At 35.4% G+C, this 5755-nt stretch overlaps 1 non-coding gene across 1 annotated transcript; it reads right to left on the bottom strand.

Annotated features, from left to right (window-relative positions):
* Positions 1-2275: 2275 nt before the first annotated feature.
* Positions 2276-2382, bottom strand: LOC133833478 (small nucleolar RNA R71). Its single transcript, XR_009892855.1, has one exon. It is a non-coding gene; the product is annotated as a small nucleolar RNA R71 (small nucleolar RNA).
* Positions 2383-5755: the final 3373 nt, after the last annotated feature.

Below are 5755 nucleotides of genomic sequence, written 5' to 3'. Positions count from 1 at the left end.
AAGATCATGGTGTGAATCTCTAAAAGTCATATAGTGTGGATTGGATGTTCGTTTATTAATTACAAAAAGATAGCAATGATTCTTGATAGGCTACGAGATGTATGACTCAATCTTTTATGAATCTAGATTTAATGTGTGGGATATGATCCAGGGCTAGTATTTTGTAAATAATTTTAATATCACTATTTCGATGCACACTTTGATTTACTGATAACTTCATTTTAGTGTCGTTTTAGAATTTGTTTTTGTGGTAATCTTGAGTCTTTATGTGTGTTTTGTGCAAGGTTACGCTTTTATTTTTCTTTGTTGTAGGTTAGTGTGTAGAATCATGAGAAAAATGTAAAAAGAAGAGAAACTGGTGGAAAAATGAAGCTCTTGGTGGTTGTTCGACTCAAAATGATGCTAAGGACGAGTAAAAGTCAGTTTGTGATGAAGAAACGAGGTTGAAATACTTAAATTGAGAAATAATGGAATTAGAGTCACAACTTGAGCTTATAAGTTACGACTCTAGGCAAGTCAGAAACACATGGCTGCTTAAGGGAATTAGTGCCGCAACTTGACCTTATAAGTCGTGGCACAAGGGGAAGACAGAGGCTAAGCAAGGGGATATAATGGACATGGGCCGCGACTTGATATGCCTGAGTCGCGGTGCCTGAAGACTTATGCAGATTCGAAGGAGCTTAAAAATTGACACGGGCCGCGACCTAGACTAAGCCAAGTCCCGGCCCGCCTATGAAAAACAAAGCCTTTGTGATTTTTTTTACTATAAATTCAGACTTAGGGTTTAATTAGGTCATTAGGTCAGATTTTAATTACGTTTTTAGAGACTAATTTTGATTCTTAGACTAGTTTTTCTGCATTTTTATATTTTTCTTTCTTCTTCAAGTTTTCGAATCTTATGTTTCGGAATTATTAGTTTGTTGATTTAGTCATGTCTAATATGAACTAAACATTTTTATCTATGGTTTAATGTAGTCACTTGAATTTCTATTTAATTTAATTATAATATTCTATTGATTTTTCTTCTCAATTCTAATATATATAATGTTTGCTTAATGCTAGTAAATACCTGATCAATATTTGCTTGATTTATGATTTTGTTTCAAAATTTGAAAGATGAGAATTGAATATGCTATCGTTATATAGACATAGGTTACATATTGGACGAAAGTACCTGTATGGTTTGTGTAGTAATTAGGTTTCCATGCTTAATGTCTGCTATATGTTTAAGTTTATCACAAAAATGTAGAAAACCTGCATATAGGATGAGATCTTATATCTTGAAAAAGAATAGGAATCGATTTATGTTAACCTATATTAGAATAGAAAGAAAGAAATTTAGAATTGATTAATGAAATTAGTAGAATTAAAAGTTGATGAAATTAACACCCTAGGTCTTTTAATAGTGATTTTCATCTTTTAATTAGTTATTTTTGTTCATAGTTATTTACAATTTTAAAATTAAATTCATTCATCTAAACTTTTTTTGCCAAATAGAAATTAAAGAATAATTATTGGTAATTGGGAAATAGTCTTTGTGGGAACGATACTCTATTTTATCATCTATATTACTTGAATCAATTGCGTACACTTGTGTAACATATTTTAGCTATCATGTTTTTTGCGCCATTGCCGGGGACTTAATTTCCAATATTAAAATTAATTGTTGTTTGTTCTAATTTGTTTTCTATATTTTACACTTATCCGGATTGAGGCTGTTGTTTGTTTCAGGAATTATTAGTATATGCGGGGAAGTAGACAAAAGGCACTCATACCGATAGATCTTGAAATTGAGAGAACGTGCAGAGAAAATCGCAAGATAAAGAAAAGGTTGGATTTCACCATGGCTAAGAACGCAAATAATGGTGTGAATAAGAATGCAAATATGGGCAATGCATCCGAAGCAGATCTGCCATTGAGAAGCTATGTACTCCCTACTATTACGAGGATACATTCAAGCATTTTTCCTCCTACTGTTGAGGCAAATAATTTTAAGATAAAGCCCTCAATTATTCATATGGTACAAAATTGTGTACAATTTGGGGGGTTACCAAATGAGGATCCAAATCTCCATATCACAAACTTTTTAGTGTTGTGTACGACATTTAAAATGAACGGGGTGAGTAATGATGCTGTAAGATTAAGATTATTCCCATTTTCACTAAGAGACAGAGCTAAGAGTTGGCTGAATTCATTACAAGCCAACTCTATAGTTACTTGGAAAGACTTGGCTCAGAAATTCCTTGGTAAATATTTTCCTCCTGCGAAGTTAGCCAAAATAAGAGGAGAGATTAATAACTTCCATCAGCTAGATGGGGAGTCTTTATATGATGAATGGGAACGTTTTAAAGAGTTGCAAAGGAAATGCCCACATCATGGAATAGAGAAGTGGCTATTGGTTCATACATTTTACAATGGTCTAGAAGGAAACGCAAGGACAGTTATAGATGCAGCGTCGCGAGAAGCGTTTATGAGAAAAAGCGCTAATGAAGCATATGAATTATTGGAAGAGATGGGTATGAATAACTATAATTGGCCTACTGAGCGTGAGAATAAGAAAGTAGCAGGAGTCTTAGAAGTTGATCCAATTTCTTTATTGACCACTCAAGTGGCATCTCTAACTAAGCAATTACAGCAGAATAACCTCGCTGCACAAGAAATGCAAGTACAGAATGTCGTGAGTTATGAGATTTGTGGGGGACCACATTCTTATGAACAATGCCCGAGCATAGCTAGTTTCTCAACAGACGTAAATAATATGCATTTGGAATAGGCACAGGTTATTGGTAACTTTTCAAGACTTGCACCCAACACCTACTCCAATTCATATACTCCTGCGTGGAAAAATCACCCTAATCTGTCTTGGAAAAATAATCAAGGGTTACAACTGCAGTATCCACAATATCCACCTCAACAACCCCCTAACCAACTGACTTACGGACTACATTCTAGACCTTATTATGATACAAATCCAAGCCTATCTCATCCACCACCACATCTTCCAATGAATACACCAACAACACAACCTGAAGTATAGCTCGACGTACTGAACTAGTTCATGACTGAAACTAAGGCATCTATCAAGAATTTGGAGACACAAGTAGGTCAATTGGCTAAAACGTTTTCTAGTAGACAACAAGGGAATTGGCCTAGTACCACAGAGGTAAATCCTAAAGAGCAGCGTAATGCAATATCATTGAGGAGTGGGACTAAGTATGATGGACCTACAATGGATGACAAGGGGAAGAAGACAGAGGATCAACATGTTACTAGTCCAATACAAGAGGAGGTTAATGAAGACCTTCCAAAGACAGAGAAGCCAAAATACACCGAGCCAACACCAAGGATTCCATATCCTCAAAGGTTTCGAAAGGCTAATCTTGACAAACAATTCTCTAAATTTTTGGATATCTTTTGAAAACTACACATTAATATCCTGTTTGCCGAGGCACTTGAACAAATGCCAAGTTATGTGAAGTTTATGAAAGAAATTTTGTCGAAGAAAAGGAAGCTAGAGGATTATGAGACACTGGCACTTACTAAGGAGTGTAGTGCGAAACTTCATAAGAAACTACCTCCAAAGCTTAAAGATCCTGGTAGTTTCAATATCCCATGTTCTATAGGGGGTTCAGTAGAAACAAAGGCTTTATGTGATTTAGGGGCCAGTGTGAATCTAATGCCTTTATCAATCTTTCGAAGGTTGAATTTGGGAGAAGCCCAGCCAACTACTGTGTCTTTGCAGATGGGAGATATATCATCTAATCATCCTCGTGGAGTGATTGAGGACGTATTGGTGAAAGTGGGTAAATTCATTTTTCCTGCAGACTTTATTATTATAGATATGGAGGAAGATGAAAATATTCCAATAATACTTGGAAGGCCATTCTTGGCTACTGGTAGGGCTTTAATCGATATACAAAAGGGTGAGTTAAGGCTGCGAGTGCAAAAAGAGGAAGTAATATTTAAGTTTTTGCAGCAACAACAATTCCAACGTGTTGTAGAGTTGAAGTGGTAAACCAAGATGAGAACAAGTTGGAAGTCTCTAAGAAAAGATCCATAGTTAAAACTGGAATGCGAAATGGGTGTCATTGGTTAAAAAGGTTCTTTAGTGAAAGGATTCGAATGTTATATGAGCGGGGGAAAGTTCCACCAATTTCTAATCACAAGAAACAAGAGCCAACTCATGACACTATGGATCTCAAGGACGTGAGGGGAGGACTTGATCCAAGTTGAATATTAAAGAAGAAAAGTGTCCGGCTAAATGACGTTAATGACAGCGCTATAGGAGGCATTCTTATACTTTATTTTAATTTTTTTTAATTTTTAATTAGTGAACAATTTTATTTAATGTCAATTTGGATTTGTAAAGATTTGTTTAGTTTAATTTTATTTTTTTATTTTTAGCATAAAGTCTGTAAAAAAAAATAGTGCGATTTGTGAAAAGGTTGTTTTCAAGTTTGTAAAAAAGGTTAAGTCACGACTTGAGATTCTAAGTCGTGGCTTCATGCTAAGTCAGAGAGCATGGACATTTAAGGAGGAGGCAGGCCGCAACTTGAGGTTATAAATTGCGACCCTAGAACGAGTCAGAGAGCATATGGTTTTATTTAAAAGGGATGAGCTGTGACTTGATTAAGCTGAGTCGCGGCGCCTGCGAAATAGAATTTTGGGAAAATTTGAGGCGGACCGATACTTGATTAAGCTGGGCCGCGGCGCACCAGTGTCAGAAAGAGGAATGGTGTTTTAAAATTGTTTTTTTTTCAGCCCATATCTCTCATTTCACATTTCTTTCTTTCTAAAACAATTTTTGTTTTGCAAAAGCTCTCAAAATTTCTTCCATTATCTTTCTACTTAAAATACCCTTAAGCCATATCCTCTAATTCTTAGTTCCATATTTCTTTCTTTCTTTCTTTATTTTACTCTAACCCTAATTTTTTCTATTTGTGATAAGTGAAGATTGAAAGGAAAATTGAAGAGTGGGTAGTCTCCAAGAATCAAGGGCATGTAAGTTTTCCTTTTTGATGTTCTTGAAGTTTTGATTGAAGTAATTTTGTGCTAAACGATTAAATTGTATTTTTGAACTGCCTTATTAGTCTATTTAGTGTCTTTGAGTTGATATTTTTTGGGATAATCAGTTGAGGAAATTATAGTAAATTAGAGGAAGTGCTGCTCAATTTTGTTGTTGTTATATTTCATACATTGTGTAAGTATGGGTCCAAGAAAACAAGCTACTAGGGATGCCTCTTCTAAAAGCACCAATCGCCCTTCCACATCCCACACCCAACCACCCCAACCTCAGCCAATCCCGCCAACACCTCAAGCATTTCAAGAATTTGATCCAACGCGGTGTTTTAATAAGGATGCCTTTGATCACTATCAAAGGTTATCTCAGTGTTTGGTAATTCAAGAGAGAGGAATAGAATATCAAAAAGATCCTTACCCTCAGGGAACATATAATATCATTCGGGCTGAAATTCAATGCCGTCGTTGGAAAATTTTTGTGGATGATAAAATGCCCAAGGCTAATTGTTCAATGGATTATGAGTTCTATGCCAATTTTCCTAGGGCAGTTAATAGAAAGGTGTTTGTGTGAGGGGTTTCGGTAGAATGTGTTATTGATAATATTGATGCATTATATCAATTACCAATGATGTCTCAAGAAGACGATGAATATTATCAATTGGCTTATAATATTGAAATTGATTGGGTTGAGGTGGCAGAAACATTAGGCATTCCTGGTGCTACTTTTGTCATGCAA

This window comes from Humulus lupulus, chromosome 4, assembly GCF_963169125.1.
Source record: "Humulus lupulus chromosome 4, drHumLupu1.1, whole genome shotgun sequence".
Classification (NCBI taxonomy): domain Eukaryota; kingdom Viridiplantae; phylum Streptophyta; class Magnoliopsida; order Rosales; family Cannabaceae; genus Humulus; species Humulus lupulus.
The sequence above is the reverse complement of the archived record's forward strand: the minus strand, read 5'-3'. Positions and strand labels throughout refer to the sequence as shown.